At 39.8% G+C, this 22519-nt stretch overlaps 1 protein-coding gene across 8 annotated transcripts in view; it reads right to left on the reverse strand.

Annotated features, from left to right (window-relative positions):
* The window catches only part of PLCB4 (phospholipase C beta 4), a 182301-nt gene that overhangs the window by 92169 nt on the left and 67613 nt on the right, over window positions 1-22519 (reverse strand). The window contains exon 1 of one of the 8 annotated variants that reach the window (XM_079298542.1): window positions 9083-9087. The exons of the other annotated variants lie outside the window; for them this stretch is intronic. The gene's annotated coding sequence lies outside the window, so the exon portion shown is untranslated. Of the gene's footprint in view, window positions 1-9082; window positions 9088-22519 lie in introns of those variants that run through there. 8 annotated transcript variants of the gene reach the window in all.

Consider the following 22519-nt stretch of genomic DNA (forward strand, 5'->3'; position numbering starts at 1 on the left):
AAAATGGGAATGCATAAAACATGGCATCACAGTCTCTTTCACTAATCCCTGCCTCAGAGAACCCATGCAATCTGCATATTCATTTCTACTAATCAAATATTAAAACAACTCTTTTGACACTGTGCTCTGTTTCCTGTCCCTGCAGTTGCTGTGGTACTGACAGCTGTTGTCTCTTTGGGGTAAAGGGAGGCTGAGTGAGCCTACTCAGAACTTTATCTGATAAAACAGTTCAGAGTGCTAATACAGTCATTATTGAGGCATCCAGCTGTTTATATTACTGCAGAACAGCACCCCTCAAATGTCACTCTGAATATTAGTGTATGACTTGTTGAAGCAATGGGGTAAAACCAGGCATGTCAGCTATTAAAGAGTGGGGTGGGAGAGTGGTACAAGCCAGCAACCTCTCCAAACCTTCCTGCTGGATGCATTTTGGCTTGTTCAACTATGCATTATATATATATATATATATATATATATATATATATATATGAAATTTCTGAAGGAGAGGCATCTCAATTTTTGATTGCTCCAAGTGGATGATTTGACAGAGTATTCCTAAAAGGATAAAAATAAAAGTGTTGGTATGTAACCTATTTGTCCAGTATGGAGACAGAAAGGAGAGCCAGCCTGCCAGTCAAGAGTGTTGGAATGGCCCTCTGGCCCATACAGCCCATTTGGAACACTTCTTTGACAGCTCCTAATAAACAGCAAGATCTACAGCATGCTGAGAAATCCCATTTATTCAGATTTTTCTGGACCCTGGCAACACCAGAGTCAGGGGACTCAATTTCTCTGAATTCCTAACTTTAAGATGTAATTTCAGTGTCAAGCAGCAGGAGAGGGAGAGCTGATACCTCTCTGAGCTTCTCCTCCTCATCATCATCACTGGTCTTTCTTATCACCTGCAGCTGTGACCCCCACTTCTGCTGAAGAGGAAAGGGACACAGCACAAGCAGAGGATGGCTCTGCCCTCACAGGTACATGGGGAACTCACCCACATAAGCAGGGAAAAGGGAGAGCCTGTGTACCATGTGGACATTCCTGACTCCAGATAACCACCAGGGGTGACAGAAGTGGAATGGATGCGTGGGGAAGAGCATAAAAATTGAAAAGAGGAGGAAGGAAGTAACAACAGGAAAATATACAGAAAGCAAGGATGGGGTACATGGCACTGATGTGGGCTGACAAAGTTCCCAAGCAGACCAACACAGCTAAAATCCAAAGGGAAGATGGCCATGTTTTCACCATGCTAGAAAGATAGAGCAGATAGTTTGGGAAAGCTGAAATGGAAATTATGTGGGATAGCACAGGCAAGGCTATTTTTAGAGATTATTCCAAGAATGAAGCTGGGTCACTGCAATATGGCTGCAAAGGAAGGAACTGGGTGGAATATACACTAAGAGAGACCAACAAAACAAAACCCTGGTGTCTGTGTGTGGTGATGAAAATGAGACAAGAGGTAAGAATACAGCCAACATTCCAGGCAAGGACAGAGGGAGGTCATTTATTGTGGCAGCTCTGGAGTGGGGATGGCAGGGCTCCTGGAGCTGAGGAGTTTAGCACTGCCCCATGCTGCAGACAGAGCAACACATGAATGGGAAAAAGAAAAGGTGAAAAGCTGAAAGAACTGATTCTAGACATGAGGGTAGAGGTCAAAGAGTCTGTTTGGAAGCCAAATGCAGCAGGAATCAAGAGACATAACCAGTTACATCATAAAAATTGATAAAGGGACCCTTGTAGAGACAGAGAGAAAATGTTTTGCCATTTGCACTGGCTGGATGAACTGAAGTGTTTTCAAGTGGTGCTTAACCACGGCTGCCACATCCACTCTGGCCTCCTACAGCTCAGTGACAAGTGGCACACAGGCTCAGGAAAGGCAGGGCCCATCAAAACAAAGAGCAGCATCACACCCAAAGCACAGCAGACTCCATAGAAAGTAAAGGTAACATTTTTACATGCTTAAAACCAGCTTTGTCTTCAACACTGTTAAGCATTTGCACATAATAATTACCATTGCAATGAATAAAAACTTGAGCCCAGCAGGCTTTTTCCATAAGAAAACTGGTCAGCTAGTTCAGACTGTTTTTTTTCCCCTATCACATACCTATTAAATGCTTCAGACTGTTTAATGTGATAAAAATGTCTAGACTGGTTTTTGACTGAAAGCTTAAGGAAGAGTGTTCTTTGCCCTTGGCTAGCAAACCCCTTGTAAGCACAATAATGTGAATGCTGTCCCTCTGCAGCCCACACTTTCTGCATACATCCATAAATCCATTGCAGGCATCCTCAGAAATCTTGAGATTTGAAAGACCACATCAGGGAAATGTGAAGCATATAGGTACAGAATAGTATATATGTAAATATAGTGTTTATTTGCAAGGAAAAACCTGCAGTTTATAATCAAAGTATAGGCATTACTGAGGAGAAGATGACAGCACCTATTACAACCCAGTTTACAACCCCCCCCCCAAAAATAACCAAAAATATTCTGCTGAAATTGATGAAGAGCAAACTACTTAGTTGAAGCAGGCAGTAGAGTTTAGACAAGGAATCCCAATGGGCACATTAGGAAAAGCATTGCCACATGTGAGTCAGTGCATTCAATGCTTTGTGGTCCCAAGCTGCCCTCAGTCTCCAGCAGCTGTTTATTTTTGTGTAACAAAACTTCTAACATAATTATAATCACTCTAAACTTGGATGTGAGCACAGAGTTTGCACTAAAAATAACTCTGGCAGTGAAATTACCCAGCACAACTGGTCCACACCCTCCAGGCCTTTCTTTTTAGGGGCTCTAAACCTGCATCTGTGGAGTGGGTCAAGGAACAGGTGCATCTGATTCTTGTCACCATGTGCAACTTGCAGGTTGGAAAATCAGCTGCATACCATGGAAAAAGTCTGAGAAGAAACACTATCCCTGGACATCACTCATTGTGGCTGATTCCCACAGGAAATAAAACTTGCCAAAAGAATTAATGGACAAGGTGATGTGACAGGAACATCACTCTGGCCCGGCCACAACTGGATTATCAAATCATGAATCCAAGTCCCACTTCCCACCTTCCTGTATCCTACTTGTTCCCAAAGCAGTCCTAACATCCTGAGGATAATTTTTTGTTTAAAATGCTCTTAATCCCACTCCAAGATCCTAATTAACTCTTGTTCTTTGTAATTGGACCATAAAGTGCACTGCCAGTCAAAGGAGCTGAAAAAGAAACAACAGGCCACACTCTGCAGGAAAACAACTCAGGGCTTGGGGATATCTATGGGAAGGTTGTATCAAGAGAAAATGACAGTTTTTCCACATCAAAAAACCATGGGCAAAAGCATTTGCACAGTAGAGGTTATGGGACCACCACTGAGCATTTCTGGTTTCCATTCTCCTTAAGACACCATTTCTCCCAAGCAAATCAGAATATTCCCCTCTGTTAAAAGTAAGAATGTTGTTTTTCAGCATCACCAGGGAAGGTGATTTTATTTGTTTTGGAGCACTTGGATACTATAGAACTATACTATACAGTGGAGAAAAGACCAAGCAAGATGTCACTGTCTAAAATGAATCTTCTGTGAAATAACTACGTGTACAAATTAAAAGCTTGCACCAGGGAGGTTGCACACTGTGGGTTTGTTGTTTGCTTGCTTGTTTAAATATTAATATAGGGTTTAGATCAATTAATCTTCCCTTTTGTCAGCACACTCTCCTGCAGTCTTGGTTTCTGTACAATGCATGTCCATGTCAGAGGGTCCTTTGTACAGTCATGGCAAGGCTGAATTAAATCCTTCCTTTGCTCCATATATGCTTGTCTTCTTTGGGTATCTGAGTGCAATGGCACATGGAGGGAAAAGGGACTAGGCCCAAGTGGTGTTTCTCTGGAAAGCCCCTTGCCATCCCCAGGAACATTGAGAGTGGCCTGCAAGTTTTTTAAGCTGAGCAGCTGGCAGCAGCCTCCTGAAGGCAGGCAATGGGCTGTGCTTACTGAGATACCAGGTTGTTGGCACAGCTTTTTTGGATGGGAGATAAAAGCAGCACAGGGAACAGGGAGGATACTGCTTCTCCTAAAACAGAAGTGGCTGGCATGAAAACAGAAACAACAGATTTCATAGTTACAGCTTTCCCTTCCTGGGTTCTATTTCTACTGTTTGCTCATAATTTCAATAGCATGGGCTCGTTAAGGGTTTATCAATAATAATGTTCATTGCTGTATGCAAATTAACATGTATAAAGATATATGTGTGAGAAAGTGAACTGAGCCTACCCCGAGGGCTCTTGATTAACCACAGTAAAGGCACAGACTAGCTCTGTAAACAGGCAGGGTAGTGGACACCAGCATCCCCAAGCTGTTACCAGTGTGTGCTGGAGACAATCCCTCATCAGGGCAACCTCTCTGCAGACACCCCATGCAAACACAGCACACAGCTGCTTGCTCAGAGTGCCAGCAAAGCTGAGCCCCTTTGGAGCCATCATGGGCAAGAAACAGAACCAATCCAACTCTCACTGAAAAGAACAGGCCTAACCCCTTGCTTCTGCTTCCTTCTGATCCTATTCCTGCTAGCCTGAGTGATCCCATCTCAACCAGGTCACAGCTGTACATGGGTGGAAAGCTCTTGTTATTTCCTGCTGGTTTTGTGCAGTGACCAGGTCACACAGGAGTCACATCAAGGCCACCACAAAAGACAGACTGGCAGCACAGACAGAACCAAGAGCAGTGAATTTCAGATGGCAGCAAATTGCATCTCACACATGCTGATGGGAAACACCACTAGGATTTTGAAAACTGGCTGACTTTGAGAATAATTTCTCTCACCTTTGATACTCTGAAGCCCGTTTTGCCAGGACTCTTGGTCTAATCTCCCAACCCTAAAGCAAGTTTGCCACTACTTAAATTTTACAACATACTGAAAGCTTGGCTTTAATACCTGGTCACAAAGCCATTCAGGAACTTGCTAAATGTAATGTTGAAAAGCAAATTCACAGCCAACAGGTACCATAGCTGGTAAGCTGAAACATTTCCAAGAGCCTACTTATTTATTTATTAATAAATGCTATGATTTATTAAGAAATTGAACACAAAGAAACAGCAGAATTATTAAGTAGAAGGAAGTTGGAAAGAAAAAAAAAATTGTTTTTGAAGCTGTGGTTAAACAACCACCTGATCATAAAGTTCAGGATGGCAATACTTGAAAATCAGGTTGAATACAAGATCCTGCAGGTGCTGGATGTGATAAGCAGGGAAACCCTGCTTTTTCATTGGAAATCCAAATTCACACACAAGATAAGGAGGAATAAGTTACTCAGGCAAACCTATTACTGTGGCAGAACTATCAGATCTAGGAAACAAAGGCTGCTCTTTTCAAGCTGTGTAATGGACAGTACCCCATTACAATTAAAGAAATCAAACTTCCTTTTGCTTTCAAACCTGGTCCTGACAGGCACAAGATAACATTATCTCTATCCAAACCTGCCTTTCTCAGCTGTGGCTGTGTTTTGGAGCAGAAGTACAAAACCAGGAAAGAAACCAGGTTGATACACTGAGATAAAAAGTACCTGATCCTAAGCTAGTACGAGCTCCAGTCATGCTCCCTGAACCCCTCTGACTTCATGTGCCACAAACTGAACTCGAGCTCCATCAGGCAATTCCATCAGCAATACTACACTGCAGAGCAAAGCCACCCACTCAGCAATCATACCTGCAGCTGCAGTCAAGACATGCCCACACAGACCTGCTTTACCAGTGTACTCAATATTGTTTACAAAAACATTCTTTAAAAAACACGTGCTACATCTTTCAAGTTTTGGTCAATGTTTTAAACAAGAAAACAAACAAAAATGCATAAAAATTAAGGGGTTTTAGTTTGGTTTGTGTTTCATACATGGGTATTAAGACACTTGTCTTTCTTTTCTGCATCAAGAGTACAGAGAATTCTTGGAGAATGTGATGCCTCAATCCACCATTCTGTTCACACACAGAAATCCTCTGGCATGAATTAAGTGATGTTTCCAGCTGGAACGAGGCAGTCCCTGAGTGCCAACACTGGTCAAAGACCAGGTGCATGTGAGACAAGAGCTGGCAGCAGGGAGGCAGCAGCTCAGGAATGTTTTATCCAAGCCTTCACTGGGCACAGCTGGCTGTGCTTTACCTGCTTTTTGGGGTGTCAGAACCACCTCACTACACTGGCAGATTTAGTCAGCTCCTCTGCCACACACAGCTCCCTGTTACTACAGCCAGCTCATTTATAGTGCTTCCAGGGATCCTGGGAATTTCTACCCATTTTGCTATGTAGGGCAGCCATACCTTCTGCTGCTCCACTCATGTGAACTCTGCTTTGCAGTGCATTTACAGCCACCCAAAACACGTTGGCTGAAAGCTTTAGAATATCACCAAGCAATCAGAGATGATTTTAGACTGCAGTAGTATTCTCCAAGACTCTCCACAAACAGCTGAATTTCTTCAGAACAGCCTGCAGATAGTGAAACTTCCAAAAATGACTCTGTACGAGCAGTGTTGCTCTAATATTGATTATGTATTGTGAAAATGAGTACTTGCTCCTTTGCAACATAGCAAGAAATTGAAAACACAGCTCTCTAATAGATTTCTGTCTTCCAAATATGAGCCCCTCCAGGCAGGTACAGTGCAAAGTGAGACTGCTACAGCCAAAGCATGGGTGAAATACAAACCCCAGGCTTGCAGTCCAGCTTTTAAAATTGAAAGTTTTCTTCAATAAATCCATTGTTTAAGGATTAAATTGAAACTGAAATTCAGGAAACTGAAGCAAATTGAACCAGGAAAAATAAGCATTTTCCCCACTGACTCTAACCTGTGCTCAGCTTACACACCACTGCTTAGGAAGGACCCAAGAGAACCCCACAAGCATTTACAAGAATTTGCAAGCAAAGCTTCAATGTAAACAATCCACTGACCAGAGTGAAGTGACCCATCTCAAGAAGACCCTGAGTGGCACATCAAACCTATTCTGTTCTTACTCTCTAAAAGACATAAGCAAATAATGATAAATGTGGCAGTGAACATACAGAGATGACACAGAACTGGTTGTTGCTTTCAGGGAGGTGCCCTGTCATGAAAAATGGGAGAGAGAAGTGGGACACCTGGAAGATGGAATGGATACAAGTTCCAGGAGTTCTGCTGGCAGAGAATCAGCCAGTGTGAAACACACAGGTTCATTACAATTTTCACAAAGTTTTCTGTTTCTCCCAAAACCCTTGAAAGCACATGGTTAAATGAGAATCTTGTATCCATCTTTCACACAGAATCATGGAATCAATTCAGTTGTAAAAGATCCTACTGAATCCAACTTTTGATTGAACACCACTGTGTCAACCAGACTATGGCAGTGAGTGCCACATCCAGTCTCTAATTAAACACCTCCAGGCACAGTGACTCCATCACCTTCCTGGACAGCCCATTCCAATGTCTACTCATTCATTCTGTAAAGAAATTCCTCATGTCCAACCTGAACCTCCCCTGGCACAGCTTGAAACGCACAAGTAAAACTTAGAAATGTGACTTGGTTGTCTCTGAAACACCATTAAGATCAGAGATAAATAACTGAAAGCAAAGACAGGATATTTAGTTGCTCCTTTTGGATGCTCCTTGGGCAACCAGTGTGCACAGTTCCAGGCAGCCCTGGCTGCAGGAAGGGTTTGAAGGAGAAGCAGGAGCAGCCATTTCTCATCAGTGTAATGCACTTGAGGCACCTTGCCTGTCTCGAGTGATACAAACCATCTGAAGCACCAGCAGAATTGTATCTTATTCATCTTCTGCTGGAGAAGGAGGATAAAAGAGGTGCTTGCCAAATGTTCAAGATGGCTGCAGAATGATTCCCATAGAAGACAATGAATAGAGTAAACAGGAGAAAAAAATTAAAAATAAAGATCTAATGAGGACAGAGGGATGCTGGATCCAGAATCACTAACCTGGGGAGTCTTTAGATTAGGATTAGCCAGTATAATTTGTTTGTCTGTGAGCATTTTGTTCAACTATTAATTATACACCATTTCTTACGGTCTTTGCACGGTTTCAAAATAAATACTTTAAAAATAATGTTCATACTCAAGTATGACAAGCAAACAATTTAAAAAGATGACAAAAACTACAAACCCAGAGGACATACACCTTGATAAAGAACCAGGTGATCTGGTTCAGTTTATGATTTTCCTTCCAGGACAGTCCCACCTGCTCAATGAACTAGAATTTATGTTTATTAGCAAGTCTTTCTAAATTGCATTGCCTGTTTTGTGTGGGATGAATGCAATAGAATGTTACCTCAACATACAGATTTTAAGAGATTCAATTTCTGCTAAATACAACCTTGGGGGCTATTTTCTTGCACATAACCAACAGTCAAGAGCATGCAACAGGTATGGATATTGCTAATAGCAACATTAACCACCTAAATAGGCAGAAAACCAGAGGAACAGTGAGGAATACAGGTGGAATCAACTGAAAGTAAGAATACTTAAGGCAGGTTTCTGTGCATTGTGTACAAAATTCGAACAGAGAGCAAGGAGAAAAATTAAAGGCACCTTGTTTCATTTCCTACTCTGAATAACAGCTGCGACATTCTTCTGCCTCACAGCAGTATATAGTGACAAAATCTGTGCTTAAGTTTTATGTTATTTATTGAAAAAATATTGAATAGATTTCTCATGGGCAGATAACAGCAGAAAGGGGTAAAGTATAAAAAAAAAAAAAAAAAAACCAAACAAAACCAAACCCCCTAAACTAAATTGAACAGAAAATATTAGACAGCATTAATGACTTTAAAGACATTTTCTCCAATCAAATCTTACAATAAATGATAAGGTTTTACCTTTTCACAGACTGCTAGTCTTATTTTTCTTTAATATATGCTGGTATGTAGATAATTAGCTTCTTGAAGTTAAAATTTTTGTCTGCATCTGGAAGGACCAATGATCTTGAATTAAAAGAGTACAACTTGATATTTTCACCTTAATTTCCAGCATATTATATATATTCAACTATTCTTTTACAAAAAAAAACCAAACCAAAACAAAACCAAAAATTAAGAGGTACAAGGGAAAATTCCTCTTTACATCTCTTTGGGATTAGAAAATCAAATCCTACTACAGTAATACACTTGGCTGTACACAGCATTGTTCATCAGATGCTTGGAAAGCTCCCCAGAAAAACAGACCCCTCTCACAGACAAGGAAAAGCCTATGAATGACAGAAAACAGAGATGACCTAAGAGAATAATTGCATTTCTCACTCAGCAGATGAGCAATGGTATTAATTTTATGTATCAAAGGTCAATTTTCACCAGAACATCTAATCTGACATTGCACATTGACCACATTTGTGCTTTAACATCCTAACTGTGTGGGATGGGAGAGGTTTGCTCAGCTGGACAGACAGAGCTACTCCAAGTCCAGGTTTGAAAGCCAGGGACACTCTAAAGGAGCAGGGGGATATAAAGATAATATGTTCAGTGATGTGAACAAAAACACCTGTGAGACTCAGCTAACTCCCACCCTTCTGTGAACCCCAGAGAATCATTTCAATGTTTCCATCTTTAAATACATTTGCAAATCAAGTCCAAATAACTTGCCAAGTCAAAGGTCCCTCAAAGTCTTTCTCCCTGGGGTCACAATTCTACCTGCATCCCCCAGTCCACTCCTCTGAACATCACAAATGCTCACTAATCATTGTCTTATGATTTTTGACTAGTTTATAAGGTCAACTTTCTGATAGTAACAGTCACACACTGCCACAGCACCTACCAAATGATTCCAGGGCAGCCTGGAAGCTCATTCCAAGTTTAACACATGCATTCTTGCTTCTTGTCATCACAGGATTTATCCCAATCTATCTCAAGAATTATCCCCAGAGAAGCCTCTAACAGATTTCCATTACCACACAAGTTAATGGTGAAATAAGCACCCTGCTTCTACTTCATTTTGGTGCTCCTCAATCAGAGCTGGCAACATTTCTAATAGTCATTCCTAATAGTTGAGCCAAAGTAAAATTCATCACCTCATCATGTAGGATCTGCAAGATTTTCAGTCCATTTGCAGGTTTTTTGTCCTTATTCCATGCTTTGAATATGCTTGGATCCAAAACCACTTTCCTTAGGTACATTCCAAATGTTCACAAAATAAATGCTGCAGAGGAATCTGTAATTTATAATAAGACTTAAACTTTGCTTAGTTTTGTAATTCCCTCTATTAAATCACTTTTATTAGACACTCTTAAAGTGAGCGGTTTACCAGAATGATAATTTCTTGGAAAATATGGCTTCAGTCACATTAAAGACACCAAGACTCCTATTTGCAGTGATCCCTCAACATTAGGGAAACAATGCAAATAGACTGGCCAGACTAAAAAGGACAGATTAAAATCAATATGAAGATGTCATCAAGTGGCACATCAAAGTGACTGTCAGCTGCAGAAGATGTGACTAGTGGTAAACTCCACTTAAGAATAAACACTGGTTTCCTTTTAATCTGATTTTTTTCAGCTGTGCTTTACGTGCTTGGAAATACTAAACAAGCACAGCTTTTGCTACTAGATAAGATCTTGGCTTTTGGGTAGCTTTACTTCAAATTATTTCTCTCCATAAAATGAGCAGGCTGTTGTAAATGCAATATTTAGTGATTAAAAGATCCAAAGTAACCAAAAAGATTTAATCTTCTAATGTGCTGCCAATCTTATTCAAAATAACCTGAGCCTTAACAGCAGGTTTTGAGATTTTAGATATATGTGCACACACACACATATGTACAAAAAGTTTACTTATATATAAAAAAAATATATATATATATAAAACATGGGTTTTTTCCAATGCATAGAGACTGTTTTGAGATACCTCATTGTTAGCTAAACAGATTTAAATTTTTGTGCAAAATGTAATTCTTTCTAAAGGACTCAAAGGCTACAAGTCTTGTGCAGAAGGACACAGATATTAGCTTTAATAAATGATTGAAAGAGTAAATCCCAATAAGTCAATAAGTGTCTGATTTCAGGGAGTTTTGAATGTTAATGTACTATAACTTCAACATTTTTTATTAAATTTAATCCTGACACTAGCTTCATGAAAGATGTTTATAAAAGGTCTGTGCATCTTTACAGACAAAGACCCCAAACAAATCAAAACCCAAAAACCCACCAAAAATCCTAAACACAAGACAACCACCAAAAAACCCAAACCCAACAGTAGGTCCTTGAACTGCAGGAGTCTCATAAAAGTCATGTACTCCATTATTCCAGAAGGGCAAAGTCCATTCCACTCTGATAGAAGTGACAAATTCTCATCTTTATTGCTCCAGAGGAAACTAACTCTGCAATCAACCTATTTCAAGGTTTGGCTGTCCTTTGCCCTGGAAAAGATTTTCTAACTCTAAATAATGTTTACTTCAAAGATTTCCATATTTCTTACCCCAGACACCACAGCACACGGATTTTCTTTTTCTCTTTGCAGAATCTTATTAAATATTTAAAAGCCACATTTGGGCCATGATCAGTTTTCCAACAAACAGTTCTAGAGGTTGCAATCTAAAAGTTACTCAGCTGATAGAAGGATCTGATGTAAAAGATGATTAATGACAGACCAGGTGGTGCAGGGACCACACTTCTCTTGAGGTTCTGTGCACTCCAAACCCTTCCCAGCATTTTGTTACCATAAACAACTAGGAAGCACACAAACACCAGTAATTACCATTTTTTCAGAAGCCATGGAGAGAACTACAATAAAAAAAACCCCAATTCAAAGCAAAACCACATGAGGTATGACTTAGTTTAGTCGTGGACTTGCATTAAACCCTGTATCAATTTCTTGAAGATGCCTAAAGAAGCAACCTTCCCTTTAGGCTCTTTGAAAATACAACAGTAGATATTAATTTAAAATTTCTGGCAATTTCAGTAGTTTAAATTATTTTCTTTCCCCTTGAAATACAAGCAATAATTTAAAATACTGATTTCCAGTATGCCCTATAATCAAGAATTCAGATGTGCAGACTCAGACAAATGACAAAACATGCATGATGTGACAGATAAAATACCAGCCCACGCTGAGCCAGTGGGTAGAAGTGATCCTGAAAGCAACTTATGCAACTTGGCTGGGAGTACTTTGCTTAAAGAACAAGTCATTAAAAGTTTGAAAGAAAAGTGGTAAATGTTTTTGCTGCATAGTTTCCAGTTCACACAATTCTGAAATACTTCTCCTCTTAAAATTTAGTCTAATTTGAAATTAATCATTACAAAAATAAGGATACCCAGTAAATTGGAACACAAATCTTTAAAGGCTGCAAAATAAACTGGATTTTATCTTAGTGCCAGACTGCTGCTTTTAGCTGCCTAAAATAGAAAACAAATGAGGGACCAAAGCACTTTTCTGCACTACCCTTATTACCATGTTTAGGTCACTGAAACAAATTATAGTACTTGCATGAGATTTACTACCTAAAATTTTCAATCCAGCTTCTTTTAATCCTGGATTTAAAAGATGCAAGGACTGAAGGAAGAACAAGAGCAACATGAGCTTTGTGAGACAGATTTCCATGCTGTCCCATCAGAAAAAAGAGATGTGAGTAGCAAGGTCCAACAGTGACATCAATACTGTGATCTACCAACACTCACAAAGGGTTAACACCCCTGACTAAAGATAACTTCACTCTGTGCCTTGGAAGAGGGTGTCTTCTGGTATTTATGAGATTGATGCTGTTAAAATAAATCAAAATGGAGTCTCAAGCCATGATTTTGGAAAGACACAGCAAAAGGAATCTCTGTTAAGCAGAGGAACACGTAAAACACGCTGATGTCTGAAACTTCCAATGCTTTTGTTCTATGATTGTCATTTTACAGGGAGGAAACACTACTGTCTAACTATCAAGCATCATGAAAATGAAATCAATTTTCTCAGTTGGAAATTGTGATCTCTCTGGCCACTGAAACAGTAGTAAGATGAGAAACAGGCAATCAACAACACATATTTAGTAGATCTACAACTTCCTCTTGATTGCCAAGGCTTATATAAATAACATGTAGACACTACTCCTCCTGTCTGAGGATTAAAACATGTTTTGTTTTTTAATGGTATCTACGCAGCTAAAGAATGCAGCTACCATTAAAGGAATCTTCAATGACATCAGCATGTTTCAATTAATAGAACTAGCTGGCTAATACCTGCCAGTACTTATGTCTATATTTAGATTTATTTGATAGTTGCAGTAAAATTAATGAGTGAATACATACTGAGAGTGTTTCCAGGATTTGGACCCAACTACTGAGGAGAAACAGAACCTCGACTAAATTCCTTTTCCTGTTAGCTTAAATCTGGCCACATCCCAAAACTTTTTGGGATTTAAATAATTTACACTTAGCCAGTCAAAATGTTCCTGTACCCTACACACAAAGCCTTCCACAAGAATTTCAATGGGAAATTAAAATACACTACTCCTGCCTCTGACAGCAGCAAACATTTCAGAGTGAGCACAAGGCAAAGCTGAAAATTACAGTGGGAGGCAATCACACTCATTTGCCAATGTAACTGAGAACTCTACAGTCCTTTTTTAAGTGTAATGAATTTGCAAATATTAAGATTCATGTGATCACTTCACCTCAGTTTAATTACTCTCCCAAGAGAATATCATATGCATAAGCAGTGCCAGCTGTAATCCCTGATTCACAGTTTAAACACTTATGCAAGATCATCTTCTGTGAGAGAAGAGGAAAACCCGCATTACAGACAGCAAAATTATAGGAAGCAGGGAAGGTGACAACTCTAGGTTTGCCAACCCTGGAATTACTGAATGGTTTTTAACTTGAACTCCTTCTGGAGCACAGCCAAGGATCTGGTATCAAGGGATGCTTTAGGAGCAACATATTCCGCATGCAAAAGTGCCAAGAGAATATGTTAGGGAAATTAAATCATTCTGTTCCACTACTCAGCACTCATGGAAGCCCGAGCAGAGGCTGGTAATTAGCTAATTTGCATGAACTCTGTGCTGAAGAGTATTTAAAGGAATTCCAGCAGTACAATCTTGAAAGGGCAAGACAGCCAGGTCCAAATGCCTCGTTGGCCTGCACATCCTTCATCCCTCTGTCTGAGGCAGGACAAGCCATTTTTAGCTGCACAAGGATGGGCAGTTGGATTCCTGAAAATAGCTCCATCTCTGCAATTTGACAGTTAAATATGTAATTTCCTCACAAAGAGTCTAATCACTGTCCCATTTAAGTGGACTGCAAAAGCTGGATCAAGAGAAGCAATGAATGCAACTCTCACCTAAAAATCTCTGTAGGAAAACAGACATTATTCCTGGGTTTACCCAGCTATCTTCAGGACTGTGACCAGCAGAAGCACCAGGGCAGGCAAAGCTTTTGGTGCCACAGAGTAGCACAGAGGTTCTATGGATGCTCTGATGGGATTTCCTACCAGGGGTAGATGCTATCTCTACAGATTTTCAGATAGTGGAGGTCAGGGTTTTATTTTTCAATGCAAGTGCCTTTCCTGTGTATGATGCTTTATCTTCCTGAAGTCCAATTCTGCAGTTTTAAGCCATCTCATTCTGAGGTTTACAATGGTAAAAACATGGTAAGATCTTAGGCACAATGAACCTTATTTACCATAAAGAATAAATTATGTTCTAAAAGCTCATTCCTCTGCTTTTACACCACTAATGATCTGCTCATGGCTCTGCAATCACTATGGTACATTATCTGTCTATAATCTCATCAGTTTTGAAAAGGAAACACGCATTTGAGAATTAATACCCTTTCTGATGATACAGCTTCATATCCTGCTAATGAAACACCAGCCCAAAAGCTGTTTTCAAAGCTCCACAAATATTACATCTAATCTACTACACACACATCTGTCTTGGAACCCTGACAACAAGGAACTAACTTTTAATGCTTTCATAACATTTTCAAGTTGGAAAAGGAAAAAAAAAATGTTATGCATCAACAGGATCCTCCTCCTTATGGAAATTAAATGCCAAAAAGCAAATATGGAATTCCCTCACGTGGCCCTGGTGTTTTCTTCAGTTTTCCCATAGAGTTCAAAAAAACAAACAAAAAAACCCATGCACTGCAGAAGGAAAACAGCTATATATTTCTACCAGTTTTTAAGGTTCCAGATTTTATGGACAAGGTTCACTGACAAAACTAGCACAGCACTTAGGTGAGGCAAGTTTAATTATTAATCACCAAGTAACTAAATGTGAAGAGCTGAAAAGAAAACAGACAAAAAGCTTTGGACACAAAGCCATGGTTTCAGGACTGGAACAGAAATGACAAAGTTGAAGCTAGAGAGATTTCTTTCTACTTGATCTTCTGATCTTTCTAACAACATTTGGAGCCACCCCCCACAGTTCAAGGAAGAAAGAAGCAATTCTCCAGAGCATCAAAAACTGATGCACAGAAGAATGTTCTGGCTTAACTGCTGTAACTCTTCTGTGATTAACCACCAATCCAACTTGGTGGAAACTAATTTCCTGTCATTATTAAGCATCACTAGGTAAGGCAGCTCTTCTCTCCTCTTCCAAAGTTTTGTGTGCATAAGCCCCTGATGCTTTCACTGCACCTTCCATCCCCCCAAACATCTCCCTCCTCTCTAAGAGACAAAGACCTTTCTGTCTTTATAATATAGAGCACCTTCAAGGTCCTTAACATGGAAAGAATTACAGCAACTTTTTTATTAATTATGGGGTTTCTTCCCATACAGAAGCATTTTTATAAACTGAAGAACACACACACATATCAGGATGTTTTATGTTGCTACATCAAAATGCTAATGAATCAACACAATTAAAACCAGTCCTTTCTTAAGAGTATGCAAAGAACTGGCAACTTTTTAGTCTTTGCTACTGTGTGTTATATAGGCAATACAAAACCCTTGGACCAACTGATTTACTCATTTTAAAAGTGAAAATTCCTGCAGCAAATGAGCACTGTTTTGGTGGCAAACAGAGTTGATTAAAAAAAAACACCAAAGCTTCAAAGTATCAGATAGCAACTTAGAGAGCCCTGCTCCAAAATGATGGGATGGCTGCAGAGCGTGGGAAAAATGCTCATGTGCTGGCTGCACCTGCAGGACTCTGCATGCAGACACTCATGCTGAGGGTAAACAAGGAGTCAGCCATGCAGCTATTTGCAGACTGTGCACTTCCAAACATCCCCTTCCATGCAGAAATGCCAGGCTTGGAGGACACAGCATTCCTGTCCCTGCAGTGAGAAACTGAAATGATGAGTCTCATACTGAGATACCCACCAGTAGAATTCTCAGCCTTCATACCTAGACCAATTATTCCTGCCAACCAAGATGTGACACAGTTACAGACTCATGGCAAGTGGTCTGATGTTCCTTTTTAATTTGTGATTTATGCATCTGCCTTTCCAGTTTTGGGGGAAAGAGAAAAAAGTTGTCAAAAACAAGAAGCAGCATTGAAGGATTTGCTAAGTATGACCTGGGCACAGGATTCTCTCTCTTTTCTTCTCTTTCTGCTCCCAACAGTGGGTGAGGTCTCCCACTACTGGAGGTGGAGGTCTGTACCTATGAAAGGCTCTTCCATTGCCAAAAACCACTGGCACAATGGGCAAAGAGAAGGGGTGACAGGTCATCAGAAGATAAGGAGGTAGAAGCAGACATCTGACTGTTTCTTTTTTATAGCAAAGTATAAAACCCCCCAGCAATATTAAAAAATTTGTTATGCACTGCTGCAAGCTTAGTGATTCTTATCTCTGTATTTGTCAGGCTGTTACTTTATATTTGGTTAAGTAAACTTTGTATTTGGTCAAGTAAACTCAGCATACCAAAACATTGCCAAACATGGTTAGACAGTAACAGAACCCAGTCAAAAGGCATTGTTTGAAGGGAGAAATTTAGATGGATAGGAGGATACTTGCACATAACACATCAATCAATTATGCAACCATCTGCATGACTCAGTTGATGTGAAAGATTATTCTCCTGAAGGAATGTGCTTAAAAGCATATGGAACAATAATATTTCTCAGTAACTTCCCTCTACTCTGAACTTTCTCTGTCCATTTAACAAACACAAAGGTGCTTCAACACTGTTCTGGATTACAGAACATTTCATTAAACCTTAATCTCTCACAGGAAATAGCAAGAACAAGATCACAGCCTGCAGTTGTTACACCCAGGCTTCACTTCCCACACTGAGATAACTCCTGATATCTATGAGACTTGCTAACCTGCTATGCCCAGACCTGCAAAAAGACTGCATTGCTTCACAGGACATAATCCCATAACAAATATTCCCCTTTTTTTGAAATCAAGTAATAGACAACAGCTGCCACCATGCAGATAACCATCAAGCACTTAGAACTGCATTACTGTAGAACAGTCACACAGGGGCAGATTACAGACACAGGGGCAGATTTTCAAAATGGACCAATATTGGAGGCTTCAAAAGAATTTCACTCCTTTTCAGGCTCCTGATGAAGTGTGTGAACTTCCAAGTGCTCAGCACCTAGTGAGAACAAACAGTCCTGTTTGTATCACTTGTACAGCAATTGGCCATTTCTCTGAGGACATTATCAAAAGCTGTTCCAGCTTTGTTCTTTACAACAGCGTTGCTGCCTAATGGCACCAAACATTTCCTGCAAAATAAAGATAGGCTTACTTAGCTTTTCAAAATAATCAATTTGCAAAACTGGGGCAGGGAACATGTGGAATGTATTAACTTGTCCTGATTTTCAGGAGGAGCTGTCAGTCGGTTTGTATCAGAGTAGGACATTCTCTTGCTGTGAAAGCTTTGCATTTCAGGAATTCAGAAACTGGCCTGGGGGAAAAAATGAGTCCTTTTCTGCTGAACTCAGACATAAAAAGATCTGAGCTCAGAGGTGCTTTGACACTTGCTTTCTTTTTTTTTAAAAAAAAAAAAAAAAAAAAAAAAAGGTCTCTGAAACATGAGTACATTTTGATAACTTGTGCAAGTCACAAAAGCGAATTTCCATAATCTGGCACTCCCCTCTACACAAAAGTTGTTTCTGTTACAACTATAGTTAAGAAATAAGAGCCAAGATTGCTGCCTGAAGCACAGTAGATGCTCCAGAAAAGACTGTTTTCTGCTTAATAATCTCCTGATAAAATCAGGGAAAGCAGAGACTTGACATTGTTTACCATCATTCCTGTTACTCTGACTGTTGTTCAATAGACATGAGCTCCCTTCTACAGGCAGCTGCTTCCATAGAGTCAACAAGTGCTTTAGTAATAAAATTGAATTCAACTCATGCATAAAAATCTTAAAGCTTTTTCCCTCCATTTATCTTATTTTGGAAAGTCTTATTCCCCCATACTCTGCCAAATTCAAGTACTGCTTCTTGATTTCTATTTTGGCAAACATTTCTGTAAGAATTCCTTAAGTAATGAATAACAAAACCACAGTTGTGGAACTGAAATACACACTAGGTAATAACAGGCAACCAGCAGTGCTTGCAGAGCCTGATTCCCTGTCAGGAATTGCTAAAAAGCTATGGAATTTCAGTGCTATCAAGTCACCTTCAGGTCTCCTAATCCCTACCATTGCAAAAGCCCTGTGCAAAATACAATGCCTTCATTATCAACACATTCAGATCCTTCGGCAACAATCTCTCTGCAGTGGAGTGGAGTTTTAGTCTCTATAAAACTGCAAGTAATGGTAACAAATTCCAAATTCCTAAGGGTCAAATTTTAGGTTTAAATTGTGCCTCTGTTAATCTTTTATATTTTCCTGCTTTGCTACTTCTCCACTGTCTTCCCACTACTGTCCTTTGTGGCAGCTCTTACATTTCAGAAAACTCAGCAGAGCTGTAACTTATTCCAATTTTAATACTAGCCCATTGCAAATATACTTGTAAGGAAACTTGGCCATCATCCTTAAGACAAGGCAATTGAGAGCAGACAGAAAATGCCAGGGTTTAATAAAGTAATACAAGAATACTTAAAATGTGCAGGTGAGGAGAACATCAATAGGAGCTCCAACAGATGGTGTATGAGGCAGTAGTGAAATCATCCCTTACACCACACTGAAAGCATGACTTCAGCTCACAGTCAGCACAAATCACAAGCAAACTGCAATCCGTTGAGAAAATGGCCTTCACTGTTCTGTGAATTTACAAAAATGCAAGGACTTGACTTCTCCACTACATTATAGCTTTGTTTTCTAGCAAACTGCACTCAGATGTTGCTCCTCTGACATCATTAATCTCCATGGAAACCTCAGAATAACTGTTGGTCTGAAATAGGTTCTGTCATCCCAGATCAACTCAAAAGTAGTCCAGCAAAAGATCTTATATCTCATTTTTTTGGCTGTACATTCTTACCAGCACAGCTGAAGAGTTACAATTCCTGCAGTCACTCTGAAATAGAGCTTTCATTCCTAACAATCAGAACATGCATAAAGTGAACTATTTTTCCAGCTGAGGCTGAGATACAGAGATTCAAAGATTACCTACTTCTAGAGTAAGATATAGACTTGCAAAAAAACCCCAAATGATGTGTCTATATGGAATTTCACAAGATGATTAAAGCTAGGAGACCAGGCTCCTAAAAATCCTCTAGATCTCTGCACAGCATTATCCCCTTACAAGACAGGAGCAGGGTAAAGCCAAGAGATTTTTCTAAAGGTATTTATTAAAACTTGCTTTTGAGAGAAACTGTCTATTTTAAATGTCTGTTTCAAGTGCAACCAGATGGGTCATGTTGGGTTTTTCTTTCTCCTTACCAATGAAGCCATTCTCTGTGATTACTGTCCCCAGCATGGGGTCAGGAAAGTTTCTCAGAGATGTTCTACCCAGCTAACAGGTCCTCTGCAAACAAGTTTTGTGCTGAGCTAAACTGACTCAGAGATTCACTAAATGTCAGGAAAGCTGTTTTCTTGGCAAGAAGCCCTGTGCACAAATTGGCTCTACAAGGAAAACATGCTGCCTGGGTGTCTACAAATGCATAATACAGATATAAATAATTTGGCTTCTTGTAGAGCAAAACTAAGAAAGTAATCTGGAAAAAGGGAATTTGAGACCTGCACAGTTGTATCACACTGCACTAAAGATGGCTTTACTGAATGCAATTCAGTCATTGCTACGAATTTCTAGAGCTAATTAATGAATTGCTGCATAAATTTTTCTGAGATGCAAGAAATAAAGAGGCAAAATAAAACAAGAGGGGGAAGTAAAATAGTATATGAAGATTTGTACTTAATGATTTTCAACAGTATTGAAAAGAGTTGCCTCCACTTACAGCTGCAAGTACTTAAGAAATGTCCAGAAAATTAATAATAAAAAAACCCAACTAAACAAGAAATCTTTAATTCCTCAGGTCTGATCTTCCCAACCTAACTCTTACAAGTCATTCTATGATCCCAGTTTATTTTTATTCTGGCAGAAACCTTCTTTTATTGCATATTTGTCCACTTCCAAAGCTAGTGAAGTCCTGGGGTTCTCTGTATGGCTGTGTTATTTTATCTACTGCTGTCATATGGTAGAGCAGAAATTTCTTAGCATGGGGTTGTTGACAGTCTCACCAGCTTCAGTAGGACTGCTGATGGCAAGTATTACCCAGGTACACTTTTGAGTCTGGAGGTTTTTCTTTGATTGCTTGCTTTACCTCAGCAGCATTTAGATGTGTGCTAGGCAGAACTGGCTGAACTTGGCTGGGAAATTATTGATACCATCTACACTGAATTTAGGAATTCATTTGTTAATGAGTAAGCTGCTAAGTGAAACTCCATGGGTCCACAGTGCAGAGAAGCCCACATCAGTTCCTAAGGGGATAAATACACCCCTGGATTGGGTCCTTCAGGCAGTACCTGATGTGTTCAAAGCCAAACGCTGATTTTTGACCCTTCTCCAAACAACAAGCAGAATTAACAAGGCAGCTGCATGGTGGCATCCTCGTTACTGAAGTTCTGGGAAAGAGAAGCAAATTCACCTGAACCTAAAGCCAGAATGATGTCAGCTTTACAAGCATGTGGCACAGCAGGCTCTCACCTTTGTCTCACTGTGGGGGAACAAAATGCACTCCCCTGTCTTTGTGCTCACTGTTTATTACAGGGATAGAGTCAACATGGTGCCAACAAGAAGAGACTGTCTAATACAACAAGAGAGAAAAGCAAATGCTTGACAGTCACATCTTTTGCTCCCACTGTGAGTTCCTTGTAGTTCGGTGTGTGCTGTGCCTTACACTCACTTGCTAACAATGTAACAGCACCTGCACAGCATGGATTATTGCCCCCCCCCCCCCAAAAAAAAAAAGGAAATAGCAAACACTGGATTTTAACTATTAAAGAAGTACAGGAAAGACTCTTCTAGCAAAAGTAGCCATGAGCCAGGGGACCATACCTGATCAGACCAAGCATGTAACTACACTGTTCTCAGAATATTCTTCTGCAGTTTGCTTCTCAGGAGCTTTGAGCCATAGGCAGTATTTTGATGTTGAATGGTTTTCTTGATGAGTTTTCATTGTCTCATGAACTTATTAAATTCATAAGAACAAGCTCTAAACAACAGGAAACCAAGCTGACAGATACCTGATCTAATCTGCTAACTGACAAAAATTCCATCCCTGGAACCCAAGCATGGGTGTCCAAGGAGAAACAGCAGGATTGTTGCCTACGCCTGTCTCTGTGTATGTTCTCCCAGGTCTTCATTTTTATGATGGCCTCAGAACTATGGAATCACAGTGCAACATGAGAATACAAACCCTTTAAACCACAAGAATGACTCAGTAAATTGGCTTAGAGCTAATGCAATAAATTGCTGCTTGTGGGGGATTTTTCTCTCTAATTCTGAAAGTCTGGCCCACCTTCCTTTCCTCTGGCTCCTGCCTCAGAGTAAGGAATTATGAAGCCCTAATAATCCTGCTGCTCGTATGAAGGGGAAATTGCTTGGTTCTTTCTCCCAAAGAGGCTTTTATGAAACATTCAGACTTCACCAGCTCAGCAAACAGAATATAAAACATTGCCTGTAGCAGAGAACATCAAGGTATGAAATACTTGAAGAACAAAATGAAAGGGCAAGTAATTTTTTTTTTTTTTTAACTGATGTTAAGTTTCACAAAGGGGGTCCTCAAGTTTTTGTAAAAGACAACATGTCCTGGTTGCTTCTCTTATTCAACTTCTCCACAATAAAGTGTCTCCTTCTGGTCTTACAACAATTAACTCTAACAAACAGAAGCAGCAGGGAGAAAAAGGAAAGAAAGAAATCCACAAAAGACAGCAGAACTTCCAAGCATTTATGAAACAGATTGAGGACCAAAAGAGGAAACATCTGACAAAGGTGACATATTGTCCTTGCAAGGCAAAAGCTCAGGCTGTACCAGCAGCCTGACGTTGCAAAGCAGCACACAGTGAAGCACCAGCAAGTATCAAAACAAGGAGTTTATTAATTGCTGTAAAGTCACTCTGCCATTTTGTTATACAAAAAGCACCAGACACAACAACAGCTGAAATGTTTTAAATAAAGCCCAGATTTTTTAGAAATTGCTGATTGGATATTAGCTCTCATTCCCAGTATTTCCAGCAAGTTCCTGTGCTAAGCAGATCC

Source organism: Erithacus rubecula (assembly GCF_903797595.1).
Source record: "Erithacus rubecula genome assembly, chromosome: 2".
In the NCBI taxonomy this organism is placed as follows: domain Eukaryota; kingdom Metazoa; phylum Chordata; class Aves; order Passeriformes; family Muscicapidae; genus Erithacus; species Erithacus rubecula.